Consider the following 17,716-nt stretch of genomic DNA (forward strand, 5'->3'; position numbering starts at 1 on the left):
ATATTACTGGAAAGGAGGCCTCCAGTATGGACGATCAGCAGACCTAACTGGATGTGCTTCAGACAGACAGCTGTGTTTGAACAAAGAGGCAGCATCCAGGAAATGTTGGACTACATCACGCGAATGATCCACCATGCCTCTGACTTATTCATCCCAAAGTCCGTAGATCACCTTAAGTGGCAATCTATACCTTGGTGTACGGATGAATGTTGCTCAACAGTCTGGGTCAGGCATGCGCCTCTTTGACGATATAAATGCCGTACGACAACAGACAACCTCACAGCCTTTAGAGTTGCGACAGCCAAAGTTCATGGCGTGGTTAGCGAGGGCAATGCAAGGTCTTGCCAAGCATTCTATCATCTGTTCCACTTCTTCTACAAAAGTATGGCAAGCCATTAGAAGGATTTCCGGGATACGCAGTCATTCATCCGTAGCAGCAGTCCTGAAACAAGGGTGTCCCCTAACAAAACCGTGGGACATCACCCAGACGACGGTACAGCATTCCGCAACGTGTACCGCTACTGCCAGCCAGAATCTGGTGTTTCGTTGCTATGAAGTGACCGTAAATAGGGGCCGGTTTGAGTTTCAAAACTGCCCTTTAACCGTGTGGGAACTGGATTCGGCACTGTCTTTGGACTGACTGTAGACAGGTACCAGTTGGAGCCTTAGAACTAACATCTCTCCATGTGGAAGCTGGATTCAACACTGTCTTCAGCGTGACTGTTGACAGGGGTCGGCTGGAGTCTTACAACTTCCCCTTTCATGTAAGAGATGGGTTCTGCACTGTCTGAGGCTTCTGCAACTGTGCCTCGTCACGGTGAAGTTCGGTACAGCATGCTTTGCCATTTGACAGCAGCGGCAAATGAAATCCTCCTCGAATGTTATAAATTGCTGTGGCAGACAGGCCACTTTCCCTATTCATTAGAGAATAAAGTTTGACGCGTCTCGCAAAATCAGGAAAGGACCGAACGTGAGCCAGTAGTTACTGGAGATGCACGTTACCTATTTGTGTAGGAAAAGCCCTGGGACTAATGGTTAACTGTCACCTGGTCTGGATGTTAGATGTCAGCCAACTCCTTAGTCGCTCTCAGCGTGGATTCAGGAGATTTCGATGTACTATCGACAACCTGACCTTCCTAGAGGCGACCTGCAGATCTTCTACTTAAACATCACTGTCTCGGTATATTCTTTGATGTGATCAAAAGTATTCGGCCAGCCTCAAAAACATACGTTTTTCATATTAGGTGCATTGTGCTGCCACCTACTGCCAGGTACCTCATATCAGCGACCTACCTAGTCATTACACATTACAGAATGAGGCGCTCCGCGGAACTCACGGACTTCGAACGAGCTCAGGTGACTGGGTGTCACTCGTGTCATACGTCTGTACGTATGATTTCCACACTCCTAAACATCCTTAGGTCCACTGTTTCCGATGTGATAGTGAGGTGGAAATGTGAAGGGAGACGTGCAGCACAAAAACGTACAGGCCAACCTCGTCTGTTGACTGACAGAGACTGCCGACAGTCGAAGGGGTTCGTAATATGTAATAGGCAGACATCTATCCAGACCATCACACAGGAATTCCAAACTGCATCAGGATCCACTGCAAGTACTGTGACAGTTAGGCGGGAGGAGACAGAACTTGGATTTCATGGTCGACCGGTGCTCATAAGTCACAAATCACGTCGGTAAATGCCAAACGTCGCCTCGCTTGTTGTAAGGAGCGTGAACATTGGACGATTGAACAGTGGAAAAACATTGTGTGGAGTGACGAATTACAGTACACAATGTAGCGATCCGACGGCAGGTTGTGGGTATGGCGAATGCCTGGTGAACATTATCTGCCATCATTTGTAGTGCTAACAGTAAAATTCGGAGGCGGTGGTGTTATGGTGTGGTCGTGTTTTTCATGGAGGGGGGTTGCACGCCTTGTTGTTTCGCGTGGCACTATCAGAGCACAGGATTACATTGACATTTTAAGGACCTTCTTGCTTCCCATTGATGAAGAGCAATTCCGGGATGGCGATTGCATCTTTCAACATCATCGAGCACCTGTTCATAATGCACGGCCTGTGGTGGAGTGGTTACACGACAGTAAATTCCCTGTAATTCACTGGCCCGCACAGAGTCCTGACCTGAATCCTATAGAACACCTTTGGGATGTTTTGGAACGCCGACTTCGTTCCAGGCCTCACCGAACGAAATCGATACCTCTCTTCAGTGCAGCATTCCGTGAATAACGGGCTGCCATTACCCAAGAAACCTTCCACCACTTGATTGAACGTATGACTGCGAGAATGGAAGCTGTCATCAAGGCTAAGGGTGGGCCAACACCTTACTGAATTCCAGCGCTACCGATGGAGGGCGCCACGACCTTCTAAGTCATTATCAGCAAGGTGTCCAGACAATTTTGATCGCATAGTGCATCAGTAAGGCGTACAGCACTACTTGGAGACAAATGTATTCTAGGAGAGATTCACCAATGGGGCTTTCGTCGGCACCTTCATATCTTCTCCTGGTCCTTACCATCTAAGAGCTTTTTCCGGTCCCGAGTTGGTGACAAGCTGTCGGATCGCTTTGAGCAGAAGAATGGTATTCCTTATGGCAGCGTTTTAAGTGTTACACTCTTTGCCTTAGCCATAAACAGTACCACATCTACGGTAATAGATCCTGGACAATGTTCCTTATTTGTGGACGATTTTGCAGTTTTCTGTTCCTTCTCCAGTACTCCTATTGCGATTCGTCAGAGACAACAATGCAGAGATTAGAGAAGTGAGCCACAAATATGGGGTCGGCCGGAGTGGCCGAGCGGTTCTAGGAGCTACAGTCTGGAACCGCGCGACCGCTACGGTCGCAGGTTCGAATCCTGCCTCGGCATGACCTTAGGTTAGTTAGGTTTAAGTAGTTCTAAGTTCTAGGGGACTGATGACCTCAGAAGTTAAGTCCCATAGTGCTCAGAGCCATTTCAACCATAAATATGGGTGCTCAGTTTCCGGCAGGTAAGTGTGTGTGTGTGTGTGTTCATTTTAATTTTTTTCACCGTACTTTTAATTTACCTGTTTTCCATATGAGGGATATCATTCTACCCCTTGAAGAGTCAGCGAGGTTTCAAGGCCTCATTTTTTATTCCAAACTGTTGTATTTCCCACTGCTGAGAGACCTGAAAACCGGCACCCACAAGGCACTGAACATCTTAAGGTGCCTCAGTCAAACGTCTTGGGAAGAGGAAAGTTTTATAGGACTTTGGTGTGATCGCTTCTAGACTATGGGTGCACAGTGTGTGGATCAACGAGGCCTTCTTATCTGTAGATTACTGACGTTCTCTACCTTGATGGGCTTAGTTTGAATATGGGGCAACTACAGGATCAGCCCTGTAACCTGTCTCTGTGCAGGGGTTGGGGATCAGACACCCACCATCCGGCGACAGCGCCTCAAGGTTCTCAGGCATGTAAGTTCCTTGCTGATTCAAATTCACCTGCATAGCATACTGTGGCTCGTCCGCCTCTGGAGCGTCTTGTCTGCAAACCTCCTCAAGCAACAAGGCCGTTTGGAATCCGTGTACAGCGTGTGCTGGAATCACTTGGTGTTGGGCCAGTGTAACACCAACTCCAGGATTTTAACCACCTGCCATACTGGTTACTCAAGAGGCCCCGATTAATTTTAGATGTATTGCAGTACAGGAGAAGCTGCTCCCCTGCACATATTTTTAACAAATTATTTTATGTTATTTTAGCTGAACACCACAACACTTCAGTTCTATTTACAGAAGGCTGTAAAAGTGGGACTCCTTTGGTTGCTCTGTTGTTTTCCCTGATCATATTCTCAAGGTCAGACTGCCTGAAGACTTTACTGTGTTCGATGCGGAATTATACGCTATATAGCAGGTACTGGAGCAGATGAGATGTGTTTTGAGTGCGAAATTCCTTGTCTGTTCCACTTTATGCACCGCTTGTATCCAAAGTTTCCCTGACGCCCTCCTCAAACTACGAAGACTGGGGAAAGGACGTGTCTTTCTACTGGGTGCCAGGGCACATAGGTATTGCAGGGAATGAAAGGGCAGAAGTAGCAGCCAAGGAAGCGAGTCAAGATCAGCAGATAGTTCAATGTGCCATCCCACAGGACGCTGTCACATCGCTGTTGACGTACATACTCATGCATCGATGGGAAGAAGAATGACTGGAAGAGGGAGGTAGTAAGCTGTGCCTCGTTAAGTCCACAACGCGGCCATGGTGTTCGCCCTTCCAGCCACGCAGACGGAATGAGATGCTCCTTACTCGCCTCCACGTAGGCCACAGCCCTATGATGCATGGCTTCCTGCTTCACCGGGAGGACCCTCCAATGTGTGTTGCCTGTGACATACAGATCACAATTCGTCATATTTTACTAGACGATGATTTCTTTTCGAACCAGAGGGTTGCTGCTCATTTGCCGAAAGATTTGCCCTCTATTTCAGCTAACAATCAAACGAATGTACCGTAATCACTAAAATTTTGTAAACTATCGGACTTGTTTCCTAAAATTTTAGGGTGACGTTTTTAATGCGTCATAGGTGTTTCTGGCGTGGAAAATCAAAGGTGAATTATCCTGACGGCCAGGAAATCTCGCGTGGCATTGATTTCTGTCAGACACTAAGTACACTGATGCTACATAATAATCAAACTGTGTAGATGCAGGTTTCATTTGGGCACTTGTCCATTGGAATACGGAGGTGCATAAAAAATACACTCATACCCCAATTTGTCAACTCAAAGTAGAAGTGTTTTTTACATCTATGTGCAGTAAATTGCCAACGTGTGTGGGTCTGAGGATTCATAATCCCCAACTGCACTCATGTCCAACTTTCATACATCTGAGAATAAAATTGGAAACTGAAGTGCCACCAGTAGAGATTAGCTACCACCACCCCAGGTAAATGAAGAAAAAAGGGTCGTATCAGTATTAAGCAACTGCTCCTTTATACATAGACCTATGATTGGGAGTTCACTACGACACACACAAATCAACGTACTACAGTTGCACTACGGAACACACAAAAGACATTGCTGATATTACACAGGTGGTCTTTTTATCCAGTCGTGATGTAACACTAGGTGCAACAGAGACCAGGCACAGCCACCGTTCCCAGGCAGAGAAAGGTAAATAGACATGTAGGTATTAACCCACTCCACTTAAAAAAGCCATACGTAACAATTACACTATAAATCACAAACGAGGCATCGCTAAAATTATCCTGATATACCATATGAAGCTACAGCAGTATCAGAGATGAGCCGCCACCCCAGGCAGGAAGAAAACTTAGCATCTAAGTGCGGGAAATTCAAAAAGTGACAGAAAAAACCATGGTATGTTGCTTGTAATTGAAGTACCTCACTTAAGTTGCCTTTTTACAAGTTTATGTTGGTGGAAATACATATTTATGAATGCTTGTGGTATGTATACACCAGTATCACGACAAGAAACTGCGCTAAAATCAAGTACGTTCTTTCCATTGAACACTCAGATTACGAACTTACCAGTATTATGTTTTAAATCCAGCAGATCATACAGCAAGTTGTAAGCATACAGTGCGAACGGATCGCACATATCCTCGCACACAGGAGCAATACAGACGCTAACGAAGAAAGGGAGGCCGGAAGTTAGGATGTTTTTGTAAACATTTACAGGGCTTATTATTACTACTGAAAACTCACATAGACGCTAACCTTCACTTTTGACACAAGAATTCGATACCGCATTACTTTGCTTAGACCTACTGCATATATATCAATACCTTAAATGATTATTGCTTGCTTCGTTTCTTTTTTCCTATCGGAATAAAATTAATAAGATGAGAGCGTCGATGTAATGTCTAGTGTTTTCATATGGTTCCAGTGCGAACAGCACAGAAAGCTATTGAACAGTCAGCCGAGTAATTCCATCAAGCTATTTTAGCGCGGGATGTCCATCGTTTGAGACTAGTTATGCTGGTACTATCAAAAAGATCAGGGATTAACAGTGACGCGTATGCCTATTACGTCACATTAGTTTCTAAAGGCAAAGTACGTCTTCCCAACCTTGAAGTGTATATCTCCTATCACTTGAGCATTTCGTGAACTTGTTCGTTTAACAAATGAAAACCTTTAATGCCTGTAAATCATCTTATGATTTGTGGTGGTGTGTCATGCTACAGTCATTTAACCTCCATCTCGGTTCCATTCGAGCGGAAAGTAATTTGTAAGTATTACCTGTGTACCTGCAATGGCCCTCCATTATCAGTTTATATCACTGCATAGTAGCACTTGTTTTCGCCATATACTCTAGTGCTCATGGGCTAATTTGCTTCCCTATCAGTGGTGCACTACATGCAGAAATTGCTATTACACTCGCTGATCGACAATGTATGGCCATCTATTACAGTACATTAATACGGGATGTGTTTATCAGTCGAAACACAGAACCCTGTCCTGCTCCATTCGCATGGAACGAATTACTGGTGGTAAATCTATGTATTAACTCTAAGTTTTCGACAAGTATATGGGAGGACGAAGTATGATACCCAGAACGTACACTCTCGAAAGTTGGACAACAATATTCATCGCTGTACTCAGTTCGCTTTCCAACATGCAAATAGTCGCAATGATTTTTATAAGGGTTTAGAGTCCCTTTTGACTTTTGAGGCAGGGCTAAAATCTTAAAATTTTTATTCCACTCCTACAACCTGTACCAATCTAACAGTTACTAAGAAAACTCCACAGATCTCTCGCTGCGTACCATCTCCACTTACCCACCTATAGATATTCCACAAAGAACCCAAAAATTCTGGGAAGAAAAAAAAATTAAAATCTGTGAGATGAAGCTATCATACTAAATTAAATAATCCCTTTTCAAGAGAATTAACAGCCATTTTTAGGTATTTTGCGGTAGTTACTGTTACCGGAGCTAATGAAATTCTGTAGTCGTGGATTTCTATGTCTATTTATATGCAATAGTTATATACATTTATGACTGCATCTCCTACCAGTCCTTGTCCCAATCATACATGCCCCACATATCATATAACAATACGCTACAGTGTTCCTATAGAAACTGCATCATCTGCGAACATATTACACCGATATGGAAATAAGTAACCCCAAAGCCTCTGTACACTGCAACGCGGATGTTATATCATAGCAGTATTATCGATTTCTCTTTTGTACTACACTCACTCACTGATTGATTACTTGATGTGACACTCATAATAATTAACGCACTAACCATACCTGAGTTTCAAGTTTGCTTACATTGTCTCTGCCTAATCGTTTTACAGCATGTATCAGTGTTCAAGATCAGTGTTTCGACCATCTAGTGTGACGGCCATGATAATTAACACACGAAATGTACTTAAGTTTCGTGCTTGCTTACATTCTCTGCGCACAGTCGCTCTACAGTATGTGTCATTGCTCAGGGTCAACATTTTGATAACTTGACGCGACAACTATGATATTAAAACGTGAATCGTACCCGTGTTTCGTGTCTGCATACATTTGATGTAGTGGGATAGACACTTGAGCTGTTCTCCTAACAGCGAGACAATAGTCTGAAGTGCTGTTATCTTGTCATTGTTTCTTCAAGTTCCACACATATTGTATCGTTGTAGGCCTTTGCGTTCTTTCCAATGCCAAAGAAAAAGTGCACGGTTAAATTTAAAAGAAGTCGGTGCTATACTACGGTAGCTACAAGCGTTAAAGATTGGTTGCTCTATGGCAGAAAATTAGAGAAAATGAGTCCTCTGTATGTTTATTTGTTTTTGATATGTTTCAAGTGGCATTTCCTAGCTGTTGTACCTTACATATAAGTAACTAAATTATGGCACCGAAAATCTTCCACATTTTTTGTTGATTTGACTCCACTTGTCGTACTATTATACATTAGGGCTACCTAAATTTAGTTTGCCAATTTTGTTTATTTATAACTATGGCGTGTTTGTTTTATTCTGCAAACCTTTAGATACTATGTGTTAAATGAAAATGAAATATGTATTGCAACTTGTATAGATTACTCTTCACTGTGTTATAATTATTCTGTGTTAATGCCGCTAGGGAAACTTAGGAAAAGCATTACAGTATCGTTGGCAGAGAGAGAAGACTTGTGTAGGAGCGCTGCCTCTGGCGCGAGTGTGACTTGCCTGGTGGTGAGACGTAAGAGTGGACACAAGCAAGTGGAGTGCCTGTCGGGCCTATGTGAGGCGCACTTGTTACAAGCGGGACATCAAGAGCGTGACGGGTATGGCCAGATGTAGGAGTATTCAGTAAGGTCGAAATCCTGCCCCGTACCTGGTCACGGCGAATCAGGGAGTGATCGCAATATTAGATGGAGCAGTGATTACATTGTAGACAACAACAAAGACGGCGGCTGTCGTTTTATTTTCGTTCACTTTAGAAAAATTCTGAGGCACTACTCAGATACATTCTAAGTGAACTTAATTCCCGTAATAAAAGGTGTACCAAAAAAATGTAGTTACCTGATCTTACCTTTGCCCTCAGTCATTGTCACGTACTTAGGCGCCATTCATTTCCAGTTATTGAATAGCCTAGTGTCGTCGTTTAAGTAGCTAAAAGGAATGTAACAAAACCCTATTATGGCCAATTTTCTTTGTTTGAAAAAAAGATAACTGAAATTAATTGATAATGAAGTGTCAATAAGTTTTCAGTGTTGATTAATAATATATAGCGGCATAACTATTCTTGATAACTGAGTGAAGAAAAATTAAAGTAACTTAGAGTAAGTCTAGGAATCACAAATGTAAGAAAGAATAAGTTAAGTCTATATGTTTCATCTCTGTGTCTAATGTAACAATGCTGTTTCAGCTTTGGCAGCCTGTTGGAAGCCAGTAGTTCATTATTAAATTCAGTGAATTTTCATAGTAACTGCAATCCATTCAAAGTACGTTGCTTACAATATCATGAAACTTTTAAATGTAAGTTAACAGTAGTCTGAGGTGTGCAAATTATTGTCGTAACAGAAGAGTTACCTTCATTCAACTATTTACTTTTCAATAATGTGGTTAAATACCTTTTAGAAATTAACAAATGGTTCAAATGGCTCTGAGCACTATGGGACTAAACTACTGTGGTCATCAGTCCCCTAGAACTTAGAACTACTTAAACCTAACTAACCTAAGGACATCACACACATCCACGTCCGAGGCAGGATTCGAACCTGCGACCGTAGCAGTCGCGCGGTTCCAGTCTGCAGCGCCTAGAACCGCTCGGCCACTCCGGCCGGCTAGAAATTAACACATCCAAGTATTAGCGGTATAAGAGAATGTGTTTCTTTGTTTATTATTATTTTGTAGCGTGTTGTGTTACCAGAAACGTGTGTAAATCATCTGTGGCCTCATGTACAGTGAAACAGCTGCGTCTGCATTGCTGTCTGCATTATTGGTTACTGAACAGACAGTGCCCAAATATTCCATGGATAATTTTGTATGACAAATGTTAATGATGCAGAACAAGTAATTTTTCATTCACATTTCAAATTAACATTGTTAAGGTTTTTTGTTATTAAAAAAAGATGTACAGATTTCAGTAAATCCTAACCACCACTTTGTACACATTACAATAACAGAACTTATGCAAGGGAACTCAAGGAATTGTGAAGGAGAAATTTTCTCAGTTCGTGTTCAATTTTTACTTTGCTTTCTGACAGACTTTTTATATCGCTTGGTAAGTGATCTAAGATTTTAGATTGTGCATTGTGCACTTCTTTTTGTGCTAAAGACAGCCTTAATTTGGAGCAATGAATGTAATTTTTTCTTCTGGTATTGAAACTCTGTACTTCACTGTTCCTTTTGAATGGAAGTCGATTATTTACAAGTTTCATGAGGGGATAAATGTTCTACGAACCAGAAATCAGAATGCCCAATTTCTTAGAAACATATCTAAAAATGGTCATGGGTGAGCACCACATATTATTTTTACAGCACGTTTTTGAGCAATGAAGATTTCCCATCATAAAGATGAGTTACTGCATAACATTATTCCATGTGATATTATTGAATGAAAATATGCAAAGTATTTATCTTACTGATTTGTCTCTTCCCAAGATTTGCAATGGTCTCAATACAAATGTGGCTAAACTAAGTTGTTTTAGGAGTTCCTAAATGTACTTCTTCCCATTTAAATTCTCATCAATATGGAAACCTAAGAGTTTTGAAGATTCCATCTTATTATTTCTTCACCAGGAGCTACGCTTATCATTAGTGTAGGACACCAAGATGTGCAGAACCAAATACATTGTACCTTTTTAAAATTGAGTCTGAGACCGATCACAAAAAATCAGCCAATAATAATGAACTTTGTTTATCATTTCTTCTAGTTCCGCATGTAACCTTGGACTGGTCGCAAAACTAGTGTCATCTGCAAAAAGAACTAATTCTGTTTGTTTTATATTAGATAGAAGATCGTTTACAAGTATGAGGAACAATGGCGGATTTACGATTAAATCTTGAGAAACCCCATATGTGACTTTCTTTCCCCAGTCAGAATTACGTCTCCAGACTATATTATTTGAATTACCAATTACAGCTTTCTGCATTCTTATAATTAGGTATGGCGTTATCCATTGATTGGCTAAATCGTCAATCCCACATAACTTCAATTTCTCTAGGAGAATACAGCGTTTCACACAGTCAAATGCCTTAGACAAGTCGCAGAAAATAGTAATAATACTATTCAATGCTTGCAAAATTTGGCGAGTTAACATGTAAGTGGCGTTCTGAGGAAGGTACTGTAGTATTTTAATTAGATTTGTTGTGGACGCTGAGTTACATGTACTCCTTTAATTTTGTACTTTACACGAGCCATGGCACTGTGTTAAGTATTAAACAAAATCCAAATAAGTAGAAAGTGCTGGAGTAGAGTAGGTTGTTCGTTAGAGTACCATCGGGTGACATTAAGCCAGGTGGGACAGTTCTAACGCTGGATTCACCTTGCGCCATATCCATAGTCTCAGTTGTCCATGTGTTTATCCCTGTACACATCGCTGTGCTGTTACGGACATTCTACTTCCCTGTAGACTAAATCGGATGGTGAGCTTTCATCTCCTCCTGCAGTGTTCTGTTTCCCAGGTTGTTGTGGAGCCACCGTCATACCATGCAGTACTTTGTGCCGAAACCGTTATTGAGTGGTATCGTCATGACTGTGCAGATACTAAACATCTTAAAAAGACGTCTGAATGAAGATATTTCGTTCCTAAAATATTCACCAAAGCAAATACTAATCCAATACGGACTGCTTTTTGTTATACAGTCATACTGTCTGAAGGTAAATCTGTCAGTTTGTAGTGTAGTATAGGAAATGTAATTAAATGCAGAGATGCCAAAATTTACTTTTTCTGTAATTTTAATTACAAGCTCTTGTTATATTTGCTCTTTAACAATCTATATTTCTTCTTGGATGTGATAGATATCCAATACATGTTCTCCATAATGTCATCTTATTTCTTGTCTATTGGACAGTCTTTCTCAGGAAGCTTTTCACAGGTTATAAACGGTGGTGTATCACAGGTGCACTTTATGCAGTAACTGCCATAAGAAAGAAAATAGTCGCCTTTCTTCAGCCTGTGATCTCCAAACGAGCACTACTCACCTGCAATGTTTCACAGATATAAGTTTATCATAATTAAAGAATTATAGATAAGAAAATATGTACCTATAAACAAATACCTGCACAAAAACTATTAAGCTGAAAATATGGCAAGAAGTTAAAAGCATAATATCTGCTAAAATAGACGTGATCTGAAACACAGTTAGATTTTATTATTTAAATTAGCTTTGCAAAAATTTCAGTAGGAGGTCAAACCTGTTAGACTGTTAAGGGCTACTCTAAATTCTTAGATTTCTTTCTCAGTACATTTAGTGAAACTGGAAATAATAACCCAACGTTCATTAGTAGGCAAGGGAGGAGTAAGTCAAAATGACGCTAGGGTTACTACAAACGAGATATGTTGTGTTCCCTTGTCTTATTTTTGACAGAAATTGTGACAATCGCTCAGACCACTTAGCGTAACCATACATATTTTCTATTTCCCTTGCTAGGGTGTTGATTCCGTATAATTATCTGTTCACAGCGTGTACTTCGTAGCAAAATGCTATCGATATTTATGATCTATATTTTGAACTCATTCAACATGCAAAATAATCTGTACAGACGGAAGTCCCCAGAGTTCCTCTCAACTTCGCAAGTGTCCAAACAGACATTGATATACACTTCAAGAAAACGAAGGAAAAAAAGAGAAAATAAACTACGCACCACGAAGGAACTATCAGAATGTGATGGAAATCGATATATGGGGCGTACATGCAAAGACACACAAATGATTACAATTTCATAAAAGTTGGATGATTTGTTCAAGAGTAAGACCTTCAAAACTCAAGCAGATCTGCTACCACTCATGATTTTCTTTTATTTACATTTCACACGACGCGTGTGGTGCCCATTTTAAAGTGCGTTTTTTCCCTGCATTCTATGAGCTTTTTTGCAATGTTTTTTATGTGTGAGATTCTCCAATATTCTGTAACGTTTACTGAAATAAAAGCACCCAATTTTAATTGATTTTTGATCTTGATGTATAGTTAGTGTCGAAATTTGTAAAAATGCTTGCATTTACAGTTTCTTGCGGTCCGTTTCTGCAGAATCTTACAGATATTAAACATCACACACAATTTTCTGAGTAGAGTATACATCGAAACTAACGAACTTACGTAAACAAACAACTACAATGTTGTTTTTAGATGTAGTTAACATTGATAATACCATAGATATAATTTGGTAGAGTGGTCATTTATCTTAATAATCGGGATTACAATTTTCTTACATCTATATACAACAGTGTTTTTATCATTATTCAGGTATATTATTACTCAAATATACTGTCAAAGTGCTTGAACAAATTCACTGTTTCAGTGATGTAAACAGATATAAGCAACTTATAGTCCAGATTATTAAGATAAAAAACCCTCATGTAAAATACAAATAAAAGAAAATCGTGACTGATAAAAAAAACATATCTAACATAATAAAAGCTCATCTAACATTTTTACCATTATTACTATTTCCTATATTGCTGTTGCAGGTGTTTATGTAGATAGGTACCAACAATTGATGACTGGAAAACTACTAGATTCTAAGTGCCAAATCTCACGTTTCTAAGGAGAATGAAAATCAGTGTATATGTACATAGCTAAATTGTTTCCGATAAACTGAGAAGGTATCCTGATACCACAGAATTACGCTGGTCACCACATCATCGCAAAAACTAAAGAGACCGTTATCAGAAAATTATTACTCTATAGGTAACGTTCTGAAGTGCCATACCAGGTACGTGACTGGATCTAGATGCCAATAAGGAAGTTTTCACTAGTTGATTATTGCAAAGAAGGAGACAGAAACCAGACACTGGTAATCATGCAGGCAAAGGTCAGTAGAGATTCGTGCGGCTCTAAAAAGATCTGTGCGCGAAGCATACAAGAACTGTCACCGTCATACCTTCGCAACCAATCTGGCGGAGAACCCGAGAAAATTCTGGTCGCACGTACAATCACTAAGCGGTTCTGAGGCTTCCACGCAATCATTCGTTGACCTGTCTGGTGCGACAGTTAAAGACAGCAAAATGAAAGGCATAGTTTTAAATTTCGCGTTTCAGAAACCGTTCACACAGGAGAATCGCACAAACATGGCGTCGTTTGACCATAGAACAGACTTCCGTATGACCGTCACAGTAATTGAAAGAGTTGAAAACAAATAAGTCGACAGGTCGAGATGGAATCACAACCCTGTTTTACAAAGAGTACTTCATAGCATTGGCCCCTAACTTTATAGCAAATCTGTCGCTCAGCGCAAGGACCCAAGCCACTGAAAAAAGTGGCTGTTGCATATAAGAAGCGTAAAAGAACGGAGCCGCAAAATTGCAGACCAATATCCTTAACATCGGTTTTGTGTAGAACACTTGAACACATTCTCAGCTCGAAAACAATAAATTTCCTAGAGACTGAAAAGCTCAAGTGTCATTCGTGCGAACCGCATCTTGCTCTTTTCTCACATGATATACTGCGAACTATGGATGAAGAGCAACAGGCAGACTCCATATTTCTAAATTTCCGAAAAGCATTCGACATGATACCCCACTGCAGACTGTTAACGAAGGTGCGTGCATACGGAGTAGGGTCCACAGCTATGTGAGTGGTTCAAAGAGCTAGTAAGTAATAGAACCCAGTGTTTTGTTCTCGACGGTGAGTGATTATCAGAGACAAGGATTTCGTCAGGAGTGTCCCAGAGAATTGTGACAGGACCGCTGTTGTTCTCTATAAACATAAATGATCTGGCGGGCAGAGTGGGCAGCAAACTGGTGTTGTTTGCTGATGTTGCTTTGGTGCATGGGAAGGTGTCGAAACTGAGTGACTGTAGTAGGATACAAGATGATTTATACAAGATTTCCAGTTGGTGTGATGAATGGCAACTAGTCTTAAATGTGGAAAAATGTAAGTTAATGCGGATGAGTAGGGAAAACAAACCTTTAATACTCTGCTGCAGCACTGGTAGTGTGCTGATTGACACGGTCCCGTCGATTAAACATCTGAGCATAAGTTTGCAAAGCGATATGAAACAGAATGAGGAGGTCAGTATTGTGATATGGAAGGCGAAGGGGATACTTCGGTTATTGGGGGAAGTTTTGGAAAGTGTGTTTCATCTGTAAAGAAGACCGCATGTAGGATTCTGGTGCGACCTATTCTTGAGTACTGCTCGAGTGTTTGGGATCCTCACCAAGTTTAATTAAAGGCAGGCTTCTACATTTGTTCCCGATAGGTTCGAAAAACATGCAAGTATTACGTATTTGCTTCGAGAAAGTGAAACTGACTGCACAAGGGTTCTGCCGCCTACATACATTTCGCGTAAGGACCACGAAGATAAGATACGAGGAATTTGGGCTCATATGCAGCAGCTTTTCCCCCGCACTGCTTGCAAGTGTAACAGGAAAGGAAATGATTAGCTGTGGTACAGAGTACCCTCCACCACACAATATATGGTGGCTTCCGGAGTATGTGTGTAGATGTAGATGCAGTTACTTAAACAGCGACATTACCAGCTCTAACCGATAGGTTTACCTTCCCACGGTTGTTCATTTCTATATTACATTTCTTGTAGTTTGCATTGTTTGTTGGCTGTTTTTTTTCTAACTGCTAATGTAAACAACAACAAATGCAATATACACGTGAACAACCGTCTGAAGAAGAACTTGTCGGTTCGAAAGTGGTAAAAGCGCTGTTTGTGTAAATAAACAGCATTATTAACAGTGGCTGGCTGTTTCCTTCTTTCCAAGAATCTGTATGTATTCTGTATACAGCCACTATCTCAGATATGTCAGTTTTCAACAAAACAGCAGGAACAAAGTTGCTGTTCCAAGTACCATTAATATGAGGCTCCACGTTTTATTTGTGATAATACAGGTAAAGAAAAGAGTTAGGTTTGTAGCTGGTAGAACTGCTGTCGATACAAGACGTATTTCATATCATTTAAAATTTGGATGTGGAGAGAGAAGCACAGCTTCGCGCAAAGACCATGTACAGTCTTGTAACACATGTTTGAAAGATTTTTCACGTGGTTTGGCACCTGAATCATGTCTAGGGACATACCGAGAAAACATTATCACTATAAACGGTGTTTTTGGAAAAATTTACACGTAGAAGGTTTTCGATTTCCACTCTTCATTTAGAGGTACTCTCTTTCGATCAAGAATAAATTTGTATTTTAATGTAAATTTTTAACTGAATGTAAAAAAGGCTCTGTTCGGGTGTCGATAAATGGTGGTAAGGAAAATATCTGAACTTCCTAGTTCCAATATGATGTCTCGACTTTGGATCCTCATCAACATAAACCCCATTAAATTGTCTGATTGACGGAACAGCTAGATATTCGATTTTGTAGTGATAAAGACCAAATTTCCGTTATTTCTGTTTTTCTAAATACTTAAATGGAAATATTTTTGAGACTGACCTTCATTGGCCGTTGAAGTCGCAGAATGCTGCACTGAAATAGGATCAGTGGACGCTGCGAAAAGAATAAAGTATATAAATAAATTGTGTACTATAACCTACAAAATAAAACATATTACAGTCCGTTTAATCAGTGAAGAGATTTTCTGAACTAAATTCTTGATATTGGTCACAAAACTGAAACTGTACTTGATGACGCTTGAGATTGGCCTTTATTATACCAAAAGCACTCGTGTTTTTCTTTTTTACATAACAAAAGCTTAGAACTGGAAAATGCCAGAAGTTCATTTGGAACTACTTACGGCAGTGGAAGATCTTAGCACAACACTTGTCGTCTTCATTGAAAATTGGCGCACAACCTTGTAACTGAGAAACCGTCCGCCAGAACTATAGTCACAGCTGTGCCTACGACACCAAGGCTCTTTCAAGGTCCCTGGAACATCAGTTTGGCTAGAATTTAACAACAGCAGCGAAATGCATAAACTAAATTCTTTTGTCAAGTTCACGGATAGGTCGCGAGCATTTCGTGGGCCAATTTCAGTGTGTCGCTTGTGTAGCCTTTAGTCTGAAGATAAGTCTCCTTCACCTCTCCACGTTAGTCTAACTTGCGTAAATCTCTTGATCTCCACATAACTACTACAAGCTGTCTATCCTTCAACATTCATACTGCTCTCTAATCTCAGTCCCTTTACAATTTTTAAGATCCCTCCCCTCATTAGCTCATTACTGTTCACTGGCTCCACATGATGTGTTCTATCAACAGATTCTTTTTCTTAGTCACGTTCTGAAATAAACCTGTTTTTTGTCCGCTTGGATTCAGTACCTCTTCACTGGTTATCCGATCAATCAAATAATTTACAACATTCATCTGGTGCACCCGATTTCAAACCTCCTCTCCAGCGCTTGACACTGGTGCTTCCGGTCTTCGCTTCAAGTCTTATAAGGCAACCTAAGAAACAATTACTTTTAGAAATGTCTATGTAACACTTAACTGTGTTGAAACTTCCTGGCAGATTAAAACTGTGTGCCCGACCGAGACTCGAACTCGGGACCTTTGCCTTTCGCGGGCAAGTGCTCTACCAACTGAGCTACCGAAGCACGACTCACGCCCGGTACCCACAGCTTTACTTCTGCCAGTACCTCGTCTCCTACCTTCCAAACTTTACAGAAGCTCTCCTGCGAACCATGCAGAACTAGCACTCCTGAAAGAAGGTAGGAGACGAGGTACTGGCAGAAGTAAAGCTGTGGGTACCGGGCGTGAGTCGTGCTTCGGTAGCTCAGTTGGTAGAGCACTTGCCCGCGAAAGGCAAAGGTCCCGAGTTCGAGTCTCGGTCGGGCACACAGTTTTAATCTGCCAGGAAGTTTCATATCAGCGCACACTCCGCTGCAAAGTGAAAATCTCATTCTGGACTTAACTGTGTTACTTTGGTGTCAGATTGAGGAAAGCCTTCGGTACCATAAGCAAATATGCATTCCACCGACGAACATGGTTCTGTGACTGGGCACTGAAATAGTGCTTGATCTGCTCACAGTAATACACTGTTCCCTCGTAAGTAGTCGACTAGGCTACTACCTGCTGTGGCACAATGCTGTCTTTTCCCTACCCACTACGCAGAGCATGTATCCACAACACAGTGTCGAATTGATTCTACTGCTCTTTCTACTCCTTCGCCATATGTGAGAGAACTTCAATGACATCGG

Source organism: Schistocerca americana, chromosome 2, assembly GCF_021461395.2.
Source record: "Schistocerca americana isolate TAMUIC-IGC-003095 chromosome 2, iqSchAmer2.1, whole genome shotgun sequence".
Classification (NCBI taxonomy): Eukaryota; Metazoa; Arthropoda; class Insecta; order Orthoptera; family Acrididae; genus Schistocerca; species Schistocerca americana.